This window comes from Aquila chrysaetos, chromosome 16 (assembly GCF_900496995.4).
Source record: "Aquila chrysaetos chrysaetos chromosome 16, bAquChr1.4, whole genome shotgun sequence".
Taxonomy (NCBI): domain Eukaryota; kingdom Metazoa; phylum Chordata; class Aves; order Accipitriformes; family Accipitridae; genus Aquila; species Aquila chrysaetos.
The window spans coordinates 15,603,416-15,628,975 of NC_044019.1; the positions used below are offsets into that span (position 1 = coordinate 15,603,416).

General features: G+C 38.4%; 1 long non-coding RNA gene across 1 annotated transcript in view; it reads right to left on the reverse strand.

Annotated features, from left to right (window-relative positions):
- The window catches only part of LOC115351556, a 76,415-nt gene that overhangs the window by 50,208 nt on the left and 647 nt on the right, over positions 1 to 25,560 (reverse strand). Inside the window, exon 2 of the long non-coding RNA XR_003926852.2 lies at positions 22,137 to 22,276. This is a non-coding gene — a long non-coding RNA (uncharacterized LOC115351556). The remainder of the gene's footprint in view (positions 1 to 22,136; positions 22,277 to 25,560) is intronic.

Genomic DNA, 25,560 nt, shown 5'->3' on the forward strand with positions numbered 1-25,560 from the left:
GAGTTTGTGTCTCATCTGAGGCATTGTTGCATAAAATGCATTTCATGTTTTGAAAAAAAAATTGTGACTACAGTCTTTAGTTATTTTTAATGCAGAGTAGGGGGACCATAGGGAATATTGTGATTTCAAAGTTTTCTGGTAAGAATGCTTCCCAGCATATGTGGTGAAATACACTGCTGTAAGTCTTTATTCATTTATTTATCAGGCTGCAATTCTCTAAAAAAGAAAAGACTTATTCTATAGTGAAATCATTGCTTATATGCAGAACTAATCACAGATGAAATTCAAATAATTTATATGTAAAATTAATTTGCCTAATGGTGTAGGAGTTCAGTTAGCTATATGGCAGCTTTACTGGTATGCTGAAGCACTTCCTATTCTAAAAAAAAAAAAAAAAAGGCAAAGCAGAGCAGTGAATACAGTCTGAGCTTTGCAAAAGGGCTTTTTCCACATGCAGGAGATGATACTCTCAGTTTAGGAGCTCTAGTTTGGAATGCATAATTCTGTTGCAGTAGGTGTGTTTATCTTTTTTAAGTACCCAGCCTGACAGAGGCATAAAAGACCATGAGTTGATCCATTAAGGTAATTAGGCCTGATCCATGCTATCAAAAGAAGTTTTTCAGCTCATTTTTAGGGAGGCTTGGATGAGGATCTTAGGATCAGAATCTGAGCTATGTGTATGCAGCAGCCTCCATGTTGTATATTTAGTGAAAGGGCTGGCACACTTCTGGGCACTTCAAAAATAGTAATTGCTGCATATAATCTGTGAGAGCGTACAAGTATGTGCGGGTGTGTGTTTGTGTGGCGAGTGCATGTGTGTGGCTGAATAAAGTAGAGAAACTGGCTGGTACCAAACAACAGCAATTCCTAGAGGACAGGGGAGGAACTGGAGGAGACCCATGCCCAAACTGTGTTACTCCTCTCCTTTCAGCATGTCACTTGACAGCACTGCCTGCTGGGATTTCAAGCTGGAAATCTTGGTGTCAGTGATGAGGTCTGCAAATGTGCAGGCTTTGACCTCATTTCTTAATGAAAGAAACAGTAGGCTGCACTAGTGGGATCATCGTAAGGTCAGTGATTAAAAAACTATTGTAAACGATATTGATACCCTAATGCTATTCAAGTTAACCCGCCACTGAGATTAACTGAAATTGCACAGGTCTTTGTAAAAATTGTCCAACCTGGTGTTAACAGTGTGCCGAAACCCAGATAAAAAAAATCTTTAAGATCCAACATGCTAGGAGATGGATTGCTTTTAAAATACTGTCTTGTGAACAAAAGCTTTCATTCTGTAAAGGATTATATGTATTTAATAAACTGCTGGGTTTGTATGAGTATGGCTGCCTTTCCTGAGACATGGTTACTTTTATTGAAGAGTCCACTTGGATTCCTTGCTTTTTTTGACCTTCAGCTTAAAAAGTTGAAACAACCATTCTCCCAAGAATCAAAAAATAAGTTAGGGAAATGGGATAATGATGATGATTAAATTAAAGAAGAATTCTAGACCTTTGGGTGTAGAAAATGAGTATTTATAGTTAAAAAAACTAAACAAACTTGAAAAGGCATAGATTTGCATAACATTTTTCTCTTTAATGTTGTGGGATTGTCTTACTGTAATGATCCTGTGAAATGGAGATAGGTAAGAGATGACAAAAAGGCTCTTCTCCCTGTGTTAGAGCTCCAGTGTTTAGCCATTCATATTACTGGGACAGGATAGGAAAAGCTCCCTAACTCAGATGATTTTCCTTTTTTTTAGCTGAATGGGGCTGAGAAGACTTTCTGGAAATACAAAACCTCTGCATCAGCAGGCTGTTGACTTGCATGGGGCTGAGAAAAAATACTTCTCTATGCAAAGGACAAAAATGGAAGATGCCATGGGACAATGGTACAATTACCACCAACCAAGATGTCCCTTTCATATTACACTAATATTCTTAAAAGATGGATTGCTCTGCTCCAAAACCAGGGATTGATAAAGCCTGAACAAGCTTTCAGACTGCTCCATCAACACACAGGCAAAGTGAATGAAGGAAACAACCTACCTTGTATACACTCATATTTCTATGATTTAGTGAGCATCAACTGTATACCATCTCTTTGACTCTTGAAAGATAAGGAGACATCAGAAACCAAGCCATAATTAGATGATAAATTGAATGTGGACAATAAAAAGAAAAGGAAATGATCCTAGTTGAAAGGAACACTCTGCTTTTCTACAGGAAGATGGCGATAAAGAACAAAAAGGTAATATAAATAATAACATCCAGAAGCTAGATATGTGGTATTCAGTAACAATGTCCCCTTTAGGGCAATGAAACAGAAAAGAAAGAAAATGTAAAAAGTCATGTAAGAGTGGAGCATGGGACATGGAGCAACAGGGAGGATAGTGCAGGGAGAGTTTATATCTCTTTACTCTCCAGTGATCATGTAAACTCTAAATATGATAACATGGGAACGAGTTACCTGGTGTCTTCCATCCTGATTTTTTTCTGTTTTCTGAACATAATTTAGCATAGCAGAAGTTTTACAAAACCATGAATGCAAGTCTCACCCAGTTTTCAACTTGCCCTGAGCACCCAATCCAACCTGTGTTTCTACACTTCCAATTTGCAGGCCACTTTTGACCACACAGACCTCTCCCTGTGCAGCAGTAGCTGGTAATGCTTGGCTATAGCCTCTGCCTCCCCGGAGCACCAGGAGTTGGAAGCCCTTGCTGCACTTGTAAGATCCAGCCAGGATGCTGCTCAGGGTTCAAAGCAGCCACAGCAGCAGAATCTGAATAAAACAGCTAGCTCTGAAATGGGAGTAGGATTAAAGATGCAGCAAAGCTACCTATAATACCAGTAAAATCAACTAGTAACAGGAGTAAAGACATAACTGTTTAACAATAAGGACTCACACAAAAGCAGTGGAGTACAAATGATCCTAGCAAACTGTGATCAGTGTGATAAAGTCCTGCTCGAAATGTCATTCTAGTAGAGATACAGAGCTCTGACTTTTGGATAGGGTCCTGTAAGAGACTGAACTACAAGTGTTCAGACAAGCATGAAATAAGGCAAATTATAACAAGGCTATGAATTCTAACACAACTACAGCTGTGGATGTTCCTGAAGCATATTTTGCCCTGCGATTCTATAATATTTGAGTAACTTCAAACACATTTTCTTATATATCTCTAATGTTCAGTTTATTTAAGCTGACATCAGAGAGCAAATCCAGAGACGATATTCTGTATTGGGGTTCATTTACTCTTCCCACTGCCTGTAACCAACATCTACCTGGTGCAAGTTCCTCCCTATTTATTCTCTCCAGAGAAGGAGAATTAGGAAATTTGACTCAGGCTTTTTTATGATACAAAAGATAGAAAAAAAAAGATTTTTTTAAAAGTGTATGATCCACTCCATGCATATGTTAGAGGACACTAAAAGAGGTCCTCACACTTCTGCAGAATTAACAGCTTCAGCATAACTTACTGTTAGGTCCTAACTCCTCCCATATGCCCTGAAGTCATACCACCATCCCTGCTAGCTTTTCTCTTGCGAGCAGAGAAGAAAGGGAGTCAGATGCTTGAGCTCCTTTGGTGTAACTTTAAAAATGTGCCATCTTCTCCACACAACCAGGGACCCCATCCCTTTCCCACTCACCCTCGTCAAGGTGTAATCCCTTTGCCCTCTTTCTTAGGATGCTTTTAAGTCCAATGGCAAGGACTTGTTAGGCTGTGGTCTGAGGTATGGGTAGGAAGCTCTGACACCAGTGAGGCTCCCTCTGTAGGCTAGAGTGTCCTCTCCAGAAAAATTACTTTAGTTTGGCCCAGACTATCCTGAGGAACTGGCCACAGGGAACAAAACAAGGCCATTAGAGTAACTTGTCTCCAAACCCCTCAAAGTTTCCTATGCCAACCCTTGAGATGAAACAAGCAGTAAAGTTAAGAAAGGCTACCAAAAAAAAAAAAAAGTTCTCTCTTCTTTTGTTTGGTGATGGATTATATTAGAGAAGGTGAGAAAAAGATTGCATTCATTATGGTGAAAACAACGATATACTGTACTGAAGTACAGAACTGAAGTACATGAATGAAGCAGTGAGGAAAACCACTTAGTTTATACCATACATATTGCAAAATATTTCCTGCATTGACATGAGGTGCTTCTTTTTTTCACCCAAAGTTATGTAAAATCATGTAACCTGTTGCACATGACTTTCTTCTGCCCTTGGGCTAACTCACACGCTTTCTCTTTGAACAGCATTCAAATTTCATTCCCTAGAATGTGCATGATGTGCAAACAAGCTGAGACAGAGGCTGTTGTGGTTTTGGCTCATTATAGGCGTGCACGTGTGTGTAAATATATACATTTTTATATTGCACACATAAAGACATAAAATGGTGCAAACACCAATGTTAGAAGGCGCAATGAGAAACTTCTTAATGGGCAAGGGAAGGAATCCAAGAAGTATGTTGTTAATGCAGGCTTCATTCAACAGGTCGTTGTGAACCACCTAGCATTCAAATAAAAGATGGTGATTCGATACATACTCCTGTTTTCCTGGCAAAATGTCAATTTGTGACACAGCACCATAAAATGAGGAACCAAGTGAAACATAATGAGGTTTTTGTTGTTGTTGTTAAAAGAATAGTAACAACACCTTTAAAAGAAGGGAGGTTTGTTTTTTTTCCACTGGGAACAAGAGAATCCGTTTTGGAAATAATTCTGATATCAGTAATTTCACTAAGAAAACACTGAAGTCGCACCAGCTTCTGCACCATGAAAGCAAACTAGGTCTGAAAGGAGACATTACAAACATACCTAGTGTTAATACCTTCATTTAAATAACAAAATGTGTAATAGACGCAGGCCCTGTATATAGACCCTCATATTAGGTAACTAAAACAATGCAGATATGATGGTATACCACATGGCAAAAGTATAATTTTTATATAAATATGTATGTGTGCATGTGTATAAAAATAAACCCATGTACATAGCCTGTAGGCAGGCACACACACAAACACCCAACATGTATGCAATATGCAAACACATCTGTCAGGTAACACACACTTGTTTTAGCCATAATGAAGCATAACTGTTCTGTAGACATTTCCTGAGAGACATATCACTAACTGCAAGTATATTCATTTTTAAATGTCCATACAGTATTTTACACTAGCCGTGAGGATTCTACTAAAAGTTATCGACAGCCCTCTACAATTTAGAATTTTCTTCATGTTACCTCCATTACAAATGTCTTTGCTCCTGGAAGAGCTGCCAAAGTACTAAACCAGCCTAAAGGAAGTTGCTCAGATGTGATCTTGAGATGGGAATATACAGAGTTCCCAGAGTATGGTTTTTAAAAGAAAGAAACCATTTTAGATTCTACACTTTAAGACATCCCAACACCTTTAGGACATTGCAGAATAATAAAAATAAATAAATATCAGAAAATATTTTGTGTTTGGATGCTTGTCTTCACAGGGATTTGGTTTACTTTCACTCTATGTTTCCTGGTTGATAGGTAGGAGAAAAACACCAGCAGTCCAGAAACAGCAGCAGCTGCAGCAACAAAAAGGTCATGAAAAGTAAGTAAGTGCTATGCAAATAAAGGAAATAAAACAAACAGATCATTTAAAGCGTAAAAGAAATAGAAGAAACAACCATAAATCAACATGCTGGGGAAAGAAAATTAAAATAAAGGGCAGTTTGAAACAAATCAAAATGTCATCAAAACAAAAAATGGCAAAACCATAAAGAACCAATAAAATAAACAGTAATTGGAAGAAACTGCAAATAAAAATAAAGTGGAACTAACAGGAGCAACAGGTGGTTGCTCGTGTTACACAAAAGACTGAGTGGAAGCAGAAGCTTTTGGATATCCCCAAAAGATGGGAATGCTGTTGGACCACTGGCCCTAGCTTGTGAAACAGTAACAAGAAGTGATCTACCCATTTCAAAGTTTTAATCCAAACACGTTTGAATTTTCTGACAGTCTGGATGGAAAGTTGGCACCAGTTTCCTCCATTTATCTAGTAGTCTACAAAACTAAAAAGAAAAAATTTATTGCCCCCCCCCCAAAGCCAAAAGTGTTGATTTAAACACCTCAGAACCTGACACCCAACTAAATCCCTGCACGTGTCTTTTGTGAGCAGAAATCGGATTTCAAGTCTGGACACAACCTGGTGCTCAGAGCTGTCGGAGTTGCCCTGCTTGTGCTGGGGAGGGAGCTCAGGGAGCTGGCTCTAGCTCAGCTGCGTCTGGGAGACCTGTGGGGGACGGGACGGCACACAGAGTTCTGTGAGACAGCCCCCAAGATTATAACGTAAGCACCATGAAGTGTGCAGGGAGAGAAGAAAAAAATCAGTTAATAAATGACTGAACAGGTAGCATTTCACTTCTAACTAGACACCAGCTCCTGAAGGAGGAACTCGCCAAATTAATGTAGTATATCTGTTGTATTAGCTACAACAAGCAAATGACAAAGAAACAGCTATGGCCAAAATTTGCGAAATAAGCTTAAATTACTAATAGGCCAAAGAAAGGGCCTTAGCTGGGCGAGACCCAGATGGAGGAGAGGGGCTGCTGGTGTGACGTATTGCTCTGTAATGGCTTAAATCAAACGGTAACTTTCACAAAAATAGTCGAGTTGGGGTTGACGTACTGTCAACACCAACGCGAGTAGCTGCACGCTGCCTGCCCCAAGTTCCCCTGCCGCCTGCCGCTGAGGGGCCAGCTGTCACGGCCGCCGTCCACGCGTGGTGGGCTGCAGGGCTGTGTTTTGAGGCTGGGTGAGGGACAGCAAGCGGTGCCTGCAGCTCTAGTGAGCTGCATCCTGCACTACCATTTGTTATCAACTTCAAATGGCTGTACAACACCTGCATTCTGGGCTAAGCAGGCAAAACAACCGTATTGCACTACCGTAAAAGAATCGAGCAAAAGAGCCTCAGAAAAACAGGTCCAGTAAGTCGCGGATCTGGAGCCATTTCCTAACGACAGAAATAGATGAATAAAGTGGCTGAACAGTACATGTTCATCAAGCCTACTAGAAACCTAATACTCTGCTTCAGCAGTTTATTTTGCCTTTTTTTTTTTTTTTTAATATATTTGTTCTTAAACAGCCCCTAAACCCACGCTGTGCAGTAATTTATACAAATATTCACAGGCAACTCTGCACTCAGTATATATAATTTTATTGTTTTGACTTAAAAGTCACAAGACTGAAATAAAAATGCACGGGTGGCACTTTGCCATACTGCCCCTAGAGAACAAGAGGCTGTCAGCCTGAGCTCTGTGCCAACAGGTTGCTGTGTACTAGACTAAACTGAACAGCAATAAGTCTACACAGCAGAGCTTTGCTGAAAGATGTGATCACACCTCCTAATGTGACTCCATGGCTCTGTTACTTACAGCTAAATTACATTATTATGACTTCATTGTTGAATCCCAATTCTCCTAATTATAGCCTAGAGATCTATTATTTGATTTTGTAACACCAAGTGCTTCTTTTCTAAATCATGTAATCTCTTGTAGCTTATTAATGTCAGGTTTGTGCACACGCAGGGACTTGGTTGTTTGCCAGGCAGAATCAAATTTTCAAATTTTCACTGTGTTATGTTGCAGGGGTTTGCTTGTTACAATCTAATTATATTGGCACTGAAAGCAAATTTATATTATAAAGCACTTTAACTCTTTCACGGAAACATATTTGCATATGTAAGTGTCTCGCCATTGGTCTAGTAGCTTTTTCATTGGGAAATTTTTATGGGATTGTGTGGAAAAGAATAATTTTGAAACCATTAACTATTTATTTTCCTTTGAAAATGTGAATGTTTTCATTTAAAGTGATGCTCATTGTAATAAATCCATGAGTTAAATGCAAATAGGTGCCACACATGAAACTGCCTTTAAGCTTCATGATGACAAAAGCAGAAAAATGGAAATTTATTGTTTTATTAAATGACATAAATCTTAAAATGCCATTTTAAATCGAGACTCTATTTCCCCAGTATAAGAACTGTCTGTCAGGTGGTTTGGGTTTTATTTACATAATTCCCAATAATGCTAAGTATATTTGGTTACAAGTAGAGTATTTTATAGTATAAGCAAGCTTTAAAGCTTTAAAGTCCCAATAATACGCATGTCATTACCTTCTGCTAAATTCAATGGAAGTTGAAGGGACTCGTGATCTTGCAGACTCAGGGTGTGTGCAAGAGTGAAATAAGAGACTACAATTCTCAATTACTATGTTCCCCTTGTTGTATGAGGGTGGAGCGCATGAGTGGTTTTAAAGCTCTCTTTAAACTACCCAGTTGTGTAATGCATTCTCAGGGCTGCGAGGGCTGTGCCCTGGTCTGCTGTTCCCATAACATAAATAAAAGGCTGCTGGTTCACTTTCTTTCTCACCTGGTGTAGCTGTGAGTAGCTCCTGAAAGGAATGGGTCTGCAGCATCCCACTCTCCTGGTTGCTCCCAGGCAACAAGCTTCCACTTTGGCATGAGCTTGAATGACTGTGTGGTTGCAGCGTAAGTCATAAAACTGGCAGTTTGGTGATTTTTTTTTTTTTTTTCCATTTGCCCCTGCCCCCGCCCCCCCCCCCCCCCCCCCCCCCCAGTTTCAATCAGATCACTGGTTTGGACTGATTTGTGGTGCAGTCAGGAGACTGTGCAGCTCAGTCCAATGCAAGAGAAAGGGCAAAGCCTGCAGCTAGGGCAGATGGGAGAGAGAGGGGAAAGCAGGGCTGCTGCTCTCAGCAAGAGCTTACAGCTACACTGGATTAGGTATAATGTAACTGTACCCCAAACTGTACTCTAATTGCCTGCCTCCTCCAGCAGCTATGACAGATAAAAAGCAGCTAGCCCATAATGTGCAGCCTCCCTTCCCTGCTTCCAATACTCAGCATTTTGTTGGTTCTGAATTACAGTTAGATTTCCACCATACAGAATAAAATGTTCCATAGGGGATAATTCTGCCTAGTATGTGATACCTCTCTCGGTGCTGTCAGAGGAGCAAAAGAAAGGATCAGCATTCAGAGACAAGCCTAGGACTGAGGAATTTGGGGAAGATTTTGTCGTTCAGCATATATTTATAACAGGCTTAGCAGAGTGGGGCACAACCTTTGTTGCTGTAGTGAGAAGGTGTTTACGTATTAATACGAATATGGGATCACAATGGAGAAAACATATGTAGACACAGTTGCCACTAGAACTTAATGGATTGCAAGATTTACTCCCAATGGAAGAGAGTCTGCCCCTGTTGCCCTACCTAGGTCAGCCTGGATGTTTAGTCCACAGAATTCAATAGAACTCTTTCCACTGGCTTCAGTGGACTCTATTTCTATATGCTCCAGGTAGCTAATGAGTGTGGTAACCTACATAGTATTCTTTGATAAATCTCAGTAAATACTATGATATATGAAATAGGGATGTTGTGTGTCTCAGAAATAGTTAATGAGTACTGTATTACTGCTTTATTTCTCCTTTATAGGGAGAAGCCTACCCTCCATTTTCTTCTTCCCAGATGAAGATTGAGAGATAGTGACCCGATATACTGGAAACTTTGCTAGTAAGCTCACTCTCCTGTCATTTGAAGAAGATCCCTATCTTTAGCTCTGTGCTCCTTGTTAGATTTTCCATTTATTTATCCAGTCCATGGTCACCAGACCAAATAGCAGTTGACATCTGTTTATGCAGTTAGTGCTCCTTACTGAATCAAATCCAATGTCAGTTCTACTCAGTGAATAATAAAGTATAGCTTTCAATGCCTATTAAAAACACCCCATTGGTGGGCTTCCCTGCTGAAGAAATGTGTAAACTCTATAGCCAGATTTAATAGGTTGGTTTATATGTGGATCACCTTACACTGCATGTGAGTACTTTTAATATTTGCAAGGATTATCATCTCCGTTCCAAGTAGGTATCTGGAAAGAGAGGTACAGGCACAACTACTTTTTCTATATAGTAAGGTGTTTTTTCTATATATTTTGATTCTGCAAAAACATCCAGGATCGCTAGCAAAATTGGCACCAGTCAAGTGAATAATAAGAACAAAAAGAGATTTCCATGAGAGAATAAGATACCGAGGGGAAAACTATTATCAAGATACAGTGGAACAAATGGGCATTATAGGTATTAAAAAGCAAACATTAAATTTACTACAGTTGCAGGAATTTTAACCTCTTTGAGCTGATCCCTGTAAAATCCAGACCTCCTATTAAAGTTCATCTGAAGCTGCTAAAACGAGAAGAGAATTGCAATTAGAATTGCAATGCCAGTAGCATAGAGATCTTCTGAGTTTCCCACACAGTAAGTTTATGCACATACACAGATGCGTATTACTAAGCAACATAAGCACTATGAAATTTGAAAGAGCAACTCTTGTGTCTTCTGTGGTGTAAGTATGAGAGATTTGACCAAGGAAAGCAATAGTTCATGATAAAGAAGCAATGAAAAGCAATTACACACCAAATGACCCTTCTGTAAGGGTGTTTAGTAAGAAATACTGATCTGTGGCCACTTAATGTCATTTGCAGCAAATCATTGATCAAATGTATGGATACATCTGAGGGTCCTTCTTATTGTGCTATTAAAGTACCATATTCAATAGTTTTATGTAGCTGTCTAACAAAGCGAGGAGTTTTTGACCCAAAAGAAGCTCCAGAGCTTAGATTTTCCTTCTGGTAGATTCGTAGGATTATGATCAAATAATGGAATGTGTTATGTCTTGATTACACAGTTATGGAGCAATCACCTGCCATGTTTGCCTATCCAGTTTATCTTCCTAATCAAGTCACACTGCAATTGAAGATTTTAGAACAAATTCAGTGAAAATGCTGGAGAAATTGCCATGACAGTTTTGATTCTGAATTTCATATCAATCATACTAGCTGCTTACACACCAGTTTTCTTTTGCTACAAATATTAATGAACTTTGCTTCTGGTTTTTGTTTCAGCCCAGCTGATACTGTAGAGGTTTGTACTTTGCCTTGCACTTTTTTTTTGGTGAGGAGTGTATGTACATCCTGGCCTAAGCACATAACACTGTTACACTAATTTTTTGGAAGTAGCAGAGGCAGATGATACAACTTGCTGCTGAAGCTGCAGATGTTTCACAAACTTTGAAATAGAAGTAAGGTCTCCTAAGCCCTAGAGCTGTGGTTTCATTGTTGCCTTTCTTACCTTTTATAAATATGTGTTGGATTTCTGTCCATTAGTGTTTTGTCTCAAAACTGTGCTGTTTCAGCTGGATTTAATGCATGTACAGTCATGTATTTTTTTCTGGGGAACACTTTTAATACATAATCAATTATTAAATAGGGGGGGGGTATGAAGAAATTGAATGAAAAGGAGACACCCATACAAAACCAATTTTTGTTGGCTGCATGACTCATTAATGAACCTTACTCAGTGCTCCTATTGTGCTGAGTGCCTTATAATGAAATATAGAGGGTTAATGGCTGCAGTGCAGTGGGTTTAAGTAAAACCACAGCAGGTGTGTGCCTTAACGAGGTGTTAATGGGGAGACAGGTGCATGTAAATATGGAGCAGGAGGGCACAGGAATGGCCAGCAGAGAGAGCAGAGCAGTGTGACCACAAAGTGCTTTAACAGCAGTTATAGAGTTAAGTGCTAATTGTGCTGTGGTCTTTGATACTGTCAAGTTAGACCTGAAAGACTTCACCTATAGTGAAACATTCTGTGTTGTTACCCCTTTGATACTGTCAAGTTAGACCTGAAAGACTTCACCTATAGTGAAACATTCTGTGTCGTTACCCCTTCAATGGAAGGGGCTGGCGCTAGGAAAACTCTAAAGATAACTCTTGTTTCTTTATGTATTTGGCTAAATGAGTTTTCATAGGAAATACTGTGGCGAATTTTCCCCAGATTAATCACTGGTTCCTAACCTGGTGCATGTGGCTTGGGCACACAGGTATGCATAAGGAGGTCATATCTCCACCTGCCTTGTATAGAAAGCATTTGTATTAGTTGTCTTGCAGGAAAAAACAGATATTGATAGCCAAGGGCCCTAACCTGTTGAGTGAACAAGCAATAAGAAAGGCTAAAACCAAGCAACCTCAAGTATCTAGCTTCAGTGCCAAAGAGATGCAGAGCTTCTCAGATAAAATCCATGTCTTAAGGTAGGAACTGATTCACATGTTCTCAAATGGTAAGAAACTGTATTTTGGGGATGCATAACAGCTGACAGTAGGAAGCAACTGTCAGGAGTGGCCATACCACAGCAGTTCCAGAACTGGCAGCTGTGCTGGACACGCTCTAGAAAAGCACTTTGCCGAACTTAGAAAGTTGAAGCCCTCCTTAGGCAAATTAAATTGTTAGTCTTTTCTACTAAAACTGTCTATGACCTCTCATATTCCTACCCTAGGAGACCAGTCACCTTGAGTTTTGTTTTACTATCTTTTTTATTTGGTTTTGCAAACAATAATAGAAAAGTGTTATTGTTGACGGTATCATCACTCTCACGTTAGCAACTATGGCTGTAAGAGGAATAACTCACACATCAAAATTTCTCCTGGCTAACACTGCCACAAAGATCACTATTTTTCTCCTGGTTAGCTTCTTATAATGAGTCTGCTATTAAAACTTTTTTTCAACCCTGGAGATAGAGGCTTCCTTTTCAGAAATAAAATAAAAAGTAAAGCTCTGATTCTGGGAAATAAAGGTCCCAAGAAGTATGTTTCCCAGGTGCTGTGAAATGCCATCTTGTTGCCTATTCTACTCTGCAATACACATTAACGATGTTTTGGGAAAATCAGAATAGATTCCTTTGGAAGATTCATGATGAACAAAATCCTTAGCAAAAAAATGTTTTTATTAGCACTTTTCTTATTACTCCTTACATTTCTGACAGTTTCATCTCCCTCTTAGTTGTGAAACTGGAGTATATGATAAGTCGGCTCCAAATGTCATCCTCAGGGTATTTCTTTAGGCACCTGACATGAGTGCCATTAGCTCAGATTACTCAATTACCTGCTGGCATTCTGAAGGTGCCTAAAAAAATAACATGAATATATTGCTGGAATTTGCATTAAATGTGAATGGGCAGTAAAAAATTTCTGGATTCTTTGACCTCTTTGTGGTTTGTATTAAAAAAATAGCTAACCAGGATCTTGTATGTTAGAACAGCTGCATGCTTTTAAAAAAGCTCCTAAAAGTTATTTACTTTTTAAAATGTCTTTATTTATAACTTTTCATGGTTGAAAATTAAAATAGTCTATTTCCATTAAATTACACTGCAAAAAAATTAAACTGGAGAAACAGAAAGTTTAATGACACTGCTTGAGTCTCATGGAAAAAGGAAAAAAAATATGCTCTGAAGATTGCTTGTTACTCTTTAAGGTAATCTTTTGAGTTGTTCATTTTTTTTCAGTTTATAAGGCATGCTGACAGGCACTTTGGACAACTTATCATGACACTGTGTGCCATAAATGTGATGCAGTGCTTCATAAATGTGACAAAGTACTTTCAAAACAACTGTTGACTTTTAAAGGCATGCTACTCCTCTAAAGGTAGGATATTTACTGTAAGTGCAGTTTGTTGAGATTCTCAGATAATTTGCTACCTACACATCTTTAATATGTTTGTGAATTCAGAAGATGTTCATAATTGTAAGTCTCTATGAGATTACTGTGTTTTAAACCAGGCTTGACAGCACAATAGAATCCAATAAAAGAAAGCATCAGTTGTACAAGGGGTACTTGTACAGAAAGACAATATGAATGCAAATAAGATTAAAAAATAATTGACAAAGAAACTGAAACATAAAAACTGCATGTGTATTTCTGTACTACACCCTCTCCACATCACCATCTCAGGAGCCAAACATAAAAATACTATTGTCATAATACGAGTGATTCTAATGAAAAGTGAAGCGTATAGGAGTTAAGATAAAATAAAGCTGCTTCCCATCATATTGATACATTAAATAATCTCTAAAAGATGACACATATTTAAATCTTCCTATCTACTTAAAACTCTTTCCCACTATAAGCTGTTGGTGTAACATAAAGATATTCTTATTCTATTCTGTCAAAACAAAACACACTTCCAGCTTGATGGTCATCTGTAAATTCAGAATTTGTTTCTCAGTAGATTGAAAAAATGCCGGCTGCATCCAGCCTTACACTGGAGGAGATCAAGTGATCTTTACAAAATCTAAATCCAATCAAAATAATGGCCTCAACAGAAACCTCCCACTGTACTTGTCTGTTACTGTCGTGGTATACCAGTTGACCCACAGGTAATGCTATTTACATGAAACTTTTTAATGTGAGAACAAGCTAGAGCAAAATGAAACTACGTCTGATTATAGAAATGTACTCACCACTATAGCTAAAAACAAAAAAAAGAAACATCCTATTTCAGTGTACCCAAAAGCTACTATCTGTGTGTTTTCCAGGTATGGCCTAATATAAGACATTACCCCTCAGTAAAACCCTTGGCAGCTGGAAAGGGCAGTTGCACTGCATTTTGCACTGCATTACATTTATATATCTTCAGCTATCATCACAGGAGGAATTTAGGAATGGCAATACCTATATCTTGAAGCACTATTGAAAGTTGCTTCATGAATCCTTTTTAATTGAGCTTGCTTACGAAGTTGCCATTCCCCTCTCTACTCCACGCTTCCTCGCCACATTACCTTGGTGCTGTGTCTGAGCTGCTATGTACAGGTGAACCTGAGCAGATTAAACTTATCTGTGTTTATAAAATCTTTCGTTCTTCTGGTGATTTCCAGAAGTCACCATCAGAATATGCAGGGAAAGAGATGAATACCTTGAGGCACAGATTATATTGATGCCAGGGCTTTACCTTCAACGACAGCTCTGCTCCACAAACTGCCTGCTGTGACAATGCAGGGAATTCATCCAAAGGCATTGACCTATTAGTCTAGTTAGGAACTTTGTAAGCAAGGCTTGAAATAAGGTGATGATAAAAGTCCATCTATCACTAAAAATATCATGACTCTCAGAGGTAAATGTGAATCACAAGAGAGACAAAAAGGAGCATCAGGACAACCTGACAAATATCTGTTGTGCTTATACACAAAAGCTAAAAGTAATAGGGAATAAACTGAAACCTTATAGTGTAATGAAATGGACAATTAACTGGTGTGTCAGAGATGAACACATCACAATCACAGGGTGACAACAGTGATCCAGAATGGTACAGTTTCAGGCAGGAGAAGCAGGGGAAAAATGAAAAGCATTTCAATATATGCCAAGAATTAGTACACTTTTCCAGTAGTCCTGGAATGAGAGAGATGATGATAAAACAGGAAAAGGACAGGCACAATTTCATGATGAGCATGGACTACTTACTCTGAAGAATAATATCACTTATTTGAACAGGGAGAACCATGGTAATCAGGAAGGCAAAAGGGGGTGGAGATGAATTTTAATTACCCAAGTATCTGTGGCAAAATAGCAAGGCAGAAGCAGGTCATTTTTTCTAGACGTGTTTCAGAAGGTGGAGAAAGGTTCCACAGAAACAACAATGTAGGCTTGGTTCTAACTACTGAGGAGTGACTGCTCAAAAATCTGAAGATGGATGTGATAGTAAACCAAAAGAGTTCATGATACACAAGGAAAAAAGGTGATGAGAATAACAGGAGTAGGACAGCAGACCAGCTCAGGGATCTGGTAGATAGACTCTTTTGTGAAGAAATATTATGGAAAATAGGACTTCAGCAAAAGCGGTGGTTATGACATTAAATATTAAAGGCACAGTAGCCATCTGGCTCAATGGAGGAGAAAAAGAGGAAATAATGTACCAAGGCAATATAGAAGCTTCAGGACCTCTATAAAGTCAAAAGAAAATAAAGACTAACAAAATGGAAACGGTGAGGACTAAAGATGTGTATAAAGAAGTAGACTGACATGTAAGGTTTAGACCAAAAAAGTTGAAGTACAAAATGACTTACCAGTATCAAAACAAATAAAACCTAATAAGGGAAAAAAAAGTTGACCCATGACAAATGAGGAAAGAAAAAAGGAAGCATCCATTAGTTAACATGAAAAAAGAAAGAAACATAGGTGTCATAGAATAGACTAAAGTATTTTCTGTCCTTTTTAATTCATTCTTCATCAAAAAGGTTAGCTGCATAGCCAAGGTTTTTCATTTTAATAGAGAGAGATGTGTAGAGTCTGCACTGGGAAATGCATGAGTTAAAGTGTGTTCAGACGAGTTAGATGCATTTCAGCCAGCAGGACCTGATAGAAAATTCACCTTAAAGTTCTTTTAAAGCGAGTCAAGGCAATCTCTGAACCAGAAATGATTATTTTCAAGAATATGGAAAGGCTGGGGGAAGTCCCACAGGACTGGAGAAGGCAAACACAGTAACCGTTTATAAAGAGGGGAAAAAGGGTCAAGTAGACTGGCTTTTAGAAAGGCACCTGTCTCAAAAAGTCAGGAAAGCATCATGTGTCCTAAATTAAATACACAGAAATCATTGTTCAGTTCTGAAAGCTGCACCTTGAATTTACCAGATACATAGCAATTTTCTTTTGGTACATTCACAGATGTAATTGCCTAGATTGGTGCATTACGATTTGCAAGAATTGTGACCAGCAGAATTTAAGACACTTGAGATGTGTTCCTTACCAAGTGAAGGACTGAGGCTTCAGTTTGAAGACCTTGGTCCTGAGGGCAGATCTAGGAGTCTGGGATTACAGCAGGAGAAGATGCATGTCCTTTCATTGGGGGATCTGAATCAAGCTGGCACAACATGATTAACTTTGAGTCTCAGATTGTTTTTATTTTTACATATTTATTTTTCCCTGCCACAAGATACAAACTAGTATGTTTAGTTAGAAAAACATGTTTAATTGTACTCTGCATAAACTCCCATTTAGAAAGAAAATGTTTTTCAAATAAAGTTCTTTAAGTGTTTTGTGCAACATCTGGACTTTTTTTTTATATAAAGGATCTGAAAGGAATTTAGAATCCCAGACTCCTTGTGGTTCTCACATCTTCATAAAAAGGCAGCATACTAGAATGTGCTTGCTGCTGGGAACTGACACTTCACAATTAATAAGGAAGTAAAACATCTCCTACTAAATACAGGTTTGGTCTTGTACTGCCTAGGAGTTTTGCCTGAGGACCTTTCCAAAGAGGACTGTGAACTGTATGCAAGGTGGGGAAGAGTTTTAAAAGACTGTTTCCTCCTCTTATCCCCTAGCGCATGGGCTGACCATGTTCATTCTGGTATGGCCTGTGTCAGGATGCACGTGCAACATTCACACTGGGCAGTGGTGACAGGAGTGTGTCAGAGCCATCCTCTTGCAGTCACCATCAAGACAGGTGCAGCACATGGAGAAGCTCATACACACAGCATATTCTTCGTAACACAGTTTGTATTCTCTAGACTATTTAGAGCAATTATAAATACAGTATGATTTGGTCTCCTAATTTTATCACAACTCTTAAAATTCATTTGTTGCTTCCCTGGAAGATCTGATTTCTAGAGTCATGTCATGGTATAAAATCTTAATTTTTGTTAAAAAAAGAAAGTATGTTTTAAACTCTTAGACTCCCAAAGAAAAGGTGAAAAGCATAAACTGTAAGTTAGGTTCAAAACCAAAGGCGGCAAGAACCAACAGTTTTTATTATTTCTTCTAACATTTTGGAGTTAATCATACAATTTTTGGTGGGCTAGGTCAACTAGAATATTATCTTCGGCTTTCACTGCATGCTGTTCTCTTAGTCTCTGTGGTTTAAAAATCACAGTTTCTTTGAAGAAAAATGAATTCTAGTCCAGGGCTATAGAAGATCAGAAAGTTCCAACAGTTTTCAGGGATACCTAAAAATTTAGGTGCCCACCTCCCATAGAAGGTCAGTGGCAGCCAGGAGTTTAGCTCTTGTAAGCTCTTTTGCAAATCTCACCTGAAATCTCTGTTATTTTCAAGTAAGTGTTTTGCCTGTTGAACTAAAGGACCAGAATCGACTCTTGCACAGTAGGTTTCTTATAATTACTCACAATGGGAGACTGCACTCACAGCCAACTCTGGGAGGTATTTCTGAGTCTCTGATTTCTAACATTCTTCACTTTCTCACCCTACGGTATGAACAGACTGCCTTGTATTGCTGACAATTTATGTTTTCTCTCTAACACCCATCTATGTAACATCTATGTTGAGCATTTACGTTTACGCTAATAGCCCCTGAGAATCAATTACCATAAGAAGATCTGTTTCTTTACACTTCAACTGATGAATCAGTCATAGTTAAAACAAGAGGAGGTAAAAAGCCAGCATGTCTGCACTGATTTTTTTAAAACCTTTTACTTAAAAATACTCTGGATACGGATTATATTTTTTTCTGTCCTATGCATGTTCAATATTATTTTACTGGCCTTAAAATACAATTTCATAAATGGATTGAGCAAAAAAGCACTCAAGATTAACTGTATTTTTTATATACTCCAATATTGTGTTGTACCCCTATGCAACAGAATGCAGTCTGTTTGGTTGGCACACCCTGGTGGAAGTGAAGTACGATAGCAAGCTGGCACCCGGCTGAGACCGGCTCCGGGCGTGAACTCATGGTACAAAGACGGTGCAATGAGGAGGACAGAAATAACCTGAGATCCCAAATGCCTCTGATGATTACCTACCGGCCCCAGGTAGAGTTCTGCCATGGAGACTTTGTCCGTCCTCACACACAGGGATTTGTGGGGCCCAGTGATGGCTCTCCCCTCTTTCTAAAAAACTTTCAGTCGTAAAGCTCTGCGAAGATGAGTCCTTTCTACCTCTTCCCGAAGTTTCTGCAGAAGTATGGAACTGTCACCTGTATAGAATCTGACATCCGTCCTGATTTGTCCTACGCGGTCCAAGGTGAAATGATAAAGTAATGGCTTAATGAACCTTAGATTTCTAGAATAGATCTCAGATGGCTAAAGTTGCCCAATAACTATTTTTTTTTTAACCTTTTCAAATGTTGTTTAGAAATTGCCTTCTTTAGAAATGCCTTCTCTTTCTCATTGCTGATCAAACTGACAGGAATACTGTTTATTAAAAGAGACATTTATTTCCCACCGGGTTCTTTGCATTTCTGTACATTTCCAGAATTCTTCATACTCTGGCTGTAATGGTCTGAGAGGTCTAACACTTCACACCATAGCAATAGCTGCAAAGCAGTCTGCACACAGAAATCTCAGGGGGAACTTCTTGGGAATGAGTATCTCTCCAGTGGCCTTTTCTCTGCTACAGAATTTCCTACAACAAAGGCAAGCCCAAGCCCCAGTTTTTGTCACTTAATCGGTACCATTCCACAAGAAAGCTTACAGATGAACGCTTATCACATCCTCCTGGGAGCAAACAGCCTCCATTCAGAAAGTAATGAGAAGAACCTGTATATTCATTGACAGTATGACCCTTTTGATCAAACACTGCCTTTTTAACCTGTGATTATATATGTGCAATGGCAAAAGAGACACTGGATGAGCAAAGATAGACATCTAGAAATATTGGCAAAGTGCTTCCTAAGCACAGGCAAAATTAGCAAGTAGTCATGTGAAAAACCAATTTAAATGCCAGTCTCAAAGCTCTTGAGATCTTCCTAATTCTGAAGTTCACAGTGAGGAATTTATAAAACTATCAAAGGAATCCCTTTTTTGGAGGAAATCCATTTCAATTTAATTAAACATCCAGAAAAAAATATTTTGTAAAAGACAAATATTTTTAAAGTTAATGCAAGGCAACATTGATATGTATAATTTCCATCTGAGAAGTATAAAAACCATATGACTGTAGTTCATAGTTACAGTCTCACTGCAATTTCCAAATTATAGCTCCTTAATTTAGAAGTGAAAAGACTTTATTTTCAAACCACTTGTCTCTTTTCTTATACATTATTACCAGTATTAAAAAAGAAAAAAAGAGAGGTTTCATGGTCAGCTTTTACCCTCAGTTTCATGTATATAAGCCTGGTATACTGATGATGTATAGAAGACATATAAATCAAGTCTCCCTTTGCAATGCAACCGCAGTTAAAAAGAATTTGAGAAATATCTGAGTCACCAAAGTCAGTAACATCTTTGACTTAAAGCACTTGCGGGACACATCTGCTAACAGAGGAGATTGCCTTTTTATATAAATGCTTTTTGGAGTGGAACCACAATGCAAATAACCCAAATAAAGCAGGGAGACAACCTAACATGAATGGATGTCTTGCAGAGCCAAAAGTTTATGACAGCAGGAACCAAACTACAACTATAAACAGGCTTTCAGGCAGCACCATGCACAACACTGAGGCAGCGTAGGTGTGGCTGGTTTGGTACTTAAGCAACTGCAATGTACAGTGTCATCTCAGCTTCCTGCCAACTTTCCTGTATTGGTGGAGTGTCCTGAGCAGCAGTACTGTGATTCTGCTTAGGGACTCATGGGAAAGCTACATCTCTGCAGTTGTCATGCCCCATTAGGTGAACTCCATTTTACTCCTAAATCAATGAGAAGAGGGGAGATGCTAGGCTCCCATACAGTGATTTAGCGAGATGTTATCCTCCTCTTTGCTGCTAACTAGAACTGTATTTCAGCTGCAAATACTCAAAGAAACTGCTATTGTACGTTTGCCTGTTAACTCAATTTTCAAGAGAAAAAGCTTTCAATATTTGTGCTTCCACAATGAGCAAACCCTTATATACCTGCCTTTGTCTGGTACTAATGACAGTCTTAATTAATTCCAGACAAATATCAACTATGTCTTCCTTGTAAGGATTTTGGCCTCCCCAAATGGCTCTTTTCTCTTACATTCCATGGGCATAGTCCAAAGTCCATAGAGTCAATTGGACTTGGTCAAGTATGCTTTGGCTTGGGTCCTGCATGCCCAGGTTATTTGGCATTCATTGCTAGTAAAATTACATCTCTGCTGTGATTCTTGTACCCCATCTTCCCTTCCTAAAATTATTCATTAATCTTTCTAATACTTATTTACAGGTATCTTTCACCTTTTTCACATGGTACATTGAAGTAGCCCACATTTACGTTTGCTTAGTGATGACACATGGCCATGGTTCAGTTGATGTCCCCCTGGCAACATGTTTAACTGGGGTAACTTGACTGTGTATCTGACCTTTGACTTTTGACGTGGTTCTATGTAATTTGATCTTTTCAAAATTTTGCTTTGTTGTGATCATATATTTGCAGTGTAGGTCTGCTTTCCTTCAACCACAACACTCAAACATGTCTTAGGTAAAAAAAATGAAATTTAGTCCTCAGGGCTGCTAATTCCATAGTTTTTCATAAACTGCAGGAAGTTTCACTTTGGTCCACTTTCTGCTTCACCATTTTGCTGATACCTATACTTGAGGTAATGCAGAGCATTTTAAAGTAACATAAATAAATGGGAAAATGACACTACATCAGTCTAAGTACTGCTAACAGGAGTTCAAGAATGGTACAGAACAAATAGGGAAAATATCGTATATGTAAATCATTTGTGAAATCAAGTTAAAATTAATGACAAACAAAATTGAGTTCCCTTTGTGGTTGATTTCCATTTAGCTGCACCCAACAATAAAATAGTTATCAAAGAAAGCTACCAATTAGATTTTAATTCAAAACATTTCCAGAAAACAGTTCCCAAATCTCAATTGATATCTCTCCAACAACCTCCTAATTGCAGCAAGTTGGTGGTAAAGAAAAAAAAAACTGCTTTAAATGAAAAAGATGTATTCCGTCTGCTGGAGCATGCAGTATCCTTTTCTTAATTATTCCCAGAATTTCCCCTATACATGAGCTTCCGCCAAAGATTATAAATAGACAGATATGTATGTGTGTGTCTGGGTGTGCGTGCGCACACGCACATGGATGTATGCTGAGAGAAAGAGACAGGAAATGTTATTGTATCAAAATCTAAGGGTTTTATCTAATGTTCTACCACTTTTTTATGAAGTGTACTAATGGGCAAAGGTAAAAAAGACCACAGAGTTCAGTTGGGGAATTTCTTCCATTTAGTTTTACCAAGTGGGATGCCTTCTTGAAAGGATCTTTAGCATAATCAGGGATTCAGAGCTACCTATAATAAAACTCTCCAGAGCCTGTCTGATCTGTAAGCCTTAAATACTTTCTACTATCCAAAGACAGAATAATGTTGTTTTACCCAGGAACTGCAGCAAAAGTTCATTCTTCCTCCACTTACCTGCATGAGGTAGAAACAGACCATTGCGTGATTCTGCCTTCATCTAATGTGAGACCATACTCTTCTGAACCCTCTCAGTCTAGTCCTTGCTGTTTTCCTCTGTGCACAATTGAAGCTTGTTGACAGCCCTCTGCACAGTCCTAAAAAAAGGAGAAAGATGACACTGAGACATCTGAAGCCTGTTCTGCATAGCAAGAATATGATCCACATGACAAGAGATGGAAAAACTTAAAAATATTATTTAAGTTTTCTGTTTCAACCAGAAACTTCCAAGCAGATGATCACTGATGTCTTTGACGCCTGCAAGATCATCGCTATGGTGTCTAGGAAGCACTAAAGATATCCAACTATCTTCCATACTGAAAGACGGAACACTTTTCATTGCAGGCCAATGAGCAACAGACGGCTTCTTACCTCTAGCTTTTATGTTTGGAAACCATGTAACCCTCTAAAAAATGTTGAACCCTTCTGAACTGGATTTTTAAACACTGTCTGGCTGTTGAAAATATGCTTATACTACACATTCCAGACTGCATAGTATACTTTCATAGAGCTACCAGAGAAGATGGATAAGCAAACTAAAGACGAGGCAAAGGCTGTAGAGGACAGTACTGAGCATCCTTTGCAAGGAGGGACTAGATGTAGAAATCAGCATGCAAGGAATGTAACAGACATTTATTAGCTGACAGTGTTATAAAAGCAGATTTTTTTGCGCAGTTCATGAATGCTTTCAAACATCATCTCGGTAATATCAGGCAATGCACCTCCTGGCATTCCTCTCACACTGAACTTTTTTAATCTGGTAGGAACCCTGGTGCAACTGGTTCCATTTATGTTCTCAGCAGCTACAGTTTCTGAGAGACAGAGGGTCTCACAGAGACTACTGTAATGGTCCTAATGAGAATTATCTAGTGTTGCCGTAACTTATGGCAGAAGCTAAACTGACCTTATCACTCAGGATAAATGAGAAAAAATTGGCTCTGCAGATCCCCCTAGCTCCTCTGGGCCTAGACTGAGCAAACAGGTTTATGTATGGTGTATCTGTGGGTTTAAAGGATCCTACTATGATCAGTTGCTACATAATGTATCTGAAAGAACAGTTGAGGGAAGTCTGAGGTACTATGCATCTGTAGATGAAAGAACTATCAGAAAATTATAGCGGTAAATAAATAAACTTTGGGCATGTTGCTCTTTACCACAATATACCTGCTCTACTTTCATCATAAATTCAGCCAATGTGAAAATGCCTTGATTTTCTCCAAAAAGCATTCATGGAGAGTTTGGCATCTTCAGTACACATTATATTAACTCTCACAATTTTGAAAAACTCAGATTCACTATAAATGTTTAGGGCTATAAGACACCATCTTTGTTTTCTCAGCTTGCTTTGCCAATTTAGTTTTATTTTCCATAGTTAGGAAATGCCTCTTTAAATGTCAGAAAAATCAATAATTATGTGAAAGGATTTTTTTATAGACTGTTTTTTCCATTTGTTTGCAGAAAAAAAACCCCAAGAGATTTGGGGTCTCCAGCAGAGTAACGGAACAGAATCAAAAGGTGTCAGCACAATCTTTGGCACAACAAATTTAAACATTTTATCCATTCAAAGAAGTTCTAATACTCTTTTATGTTATGCTCTATGTCCCTGACTTCCTGCATCTTTTACTTGGTCAGATTCACCCACAGAAGAGTGCAGATGACTTCCCTTCCATGTAAAGATAAGTTGAGCAAGTAGCAAAGCAGTGAAGTTTCTCTTTGCTTTGTAGTATCTGCAAAAGCTGTTTTAACAAGGGATTGATTCTACTTGCCCCCCTTCTACAGCTAAGGTCAGCAATGAAATTTTGTTCTAGATTCAAACCTTCATGAAGTTCTGGGTTATTTCAGTTCAAGTCTTTTGATCAGGACTGCCTTTGGTGTTTCAGTGAACGTGATAAATAAGTAGCCAAAAAACCTCTTGAGCCCTGGACAAGAGAGAAGGTTGTTACTTCTCAGCAGAAACAAAACTTACCAGCTATTGTCACAGCCACACATAAAACAAATGAGAGATAGAGCTGCCTCTAGTAAATATTTTCTGTCTTTCATCAGAGAAGTGTGGTTTGAATAATAGCTCTGACAAAGACCAGCATCTCTAAGATCATGATTACAACACATACCAACAGGCCAGAGGGGGAAATATCTCGGCTACAGACCAAACAAAAAATCACTTGTAGCTGTGATTATCAGTCAGCCAGAGAACTGCTCCCTGGAAGGTTGTTGAGGTGCACAGTCCCACCCCCATACTATCACATTATATCTACAAGAAAGACACGGAAGTCACACACCAGTACCCACAGACATCCACATATGTTGTCTTCATTAAAATCATATTGTGCTTTTTGCTGTCAGTTTTTTTTATCTGTAGGAAAGTGTCCTCTCCCGGAGGTTTTCTCCCCCCCCATTTCCCTTTTTAAGATGCTGAGGACTCTGCCTCCTTCTTCCTGTGGGTAACTGAAAAAAACCCACAAGAAAGGTCATCATTCGATCTCTGCTTTGTCTCTTACTATAATAAAATGATCTTCCTTTATATCACACTTTTATATGCTTGACAGCTATGCTTGACAGTTAGTAATAAAAGTCAAGTCATAATCTGCTTTAACTTAGAAAAGTCATCTTGAAACCCTCTGGTATTCTTGTCAAAAATAATAATTGCTCATTGTCAACATTAACCTCCTTGAGCGTGCAGATCCATCATTTCCATTGCTCAATTTAACCAGAGTTACTGCCTACAAAAATCTGCTGTTGAGGTAACAGACGGGACACTGTTGCTGCTATATCTTACCAGATATTCTTTCAATATTAGTTCATGGTAACATTAACTGAGAATGGTTCAAAACAATTTCTTATAAAATACAGGCTTTGACGGTATTAAAATAATTCACAAAAATCTGCTTTTATTAAGAAATGCCACATATACTTTTAATAAAAAAAAACACACAAGGTTTTCTTTTTTTAATGTTTTTAACCAGGAAGTAAAATCTGAACTTATTGTACCACACACAGTATTTAGGACAAATGGGATAACGCTTGAGATTATAATCTTTCACAGTTTTCCATAAAATTTTCCTTGTTCGGTACAATTTAGGTGCTAATCTCTTCACTTGGATATTTTAGCATATTTGACCCTCATGAAGAAAGTTGGAGACGTGCTAGAAGAGTCTAGCATGTGATTAATAGGATCACTTTGGGAAAAAAAGACTTTTAAATTAAAACCCAAATTCACTAAACAGTTAGAAATCTAGCTAGATCTCCGTTTCAAGATGGAAAATCTGGCACCATTTTAAAAAACAAATGTTATGAATGCTATCTCCATAAAACAACCTGAAAAGATGGTAATTCTATGGTGAAAAAAAAAAAAAAAAAGGAAAAAAAAAAAAAAAGCCTAAGC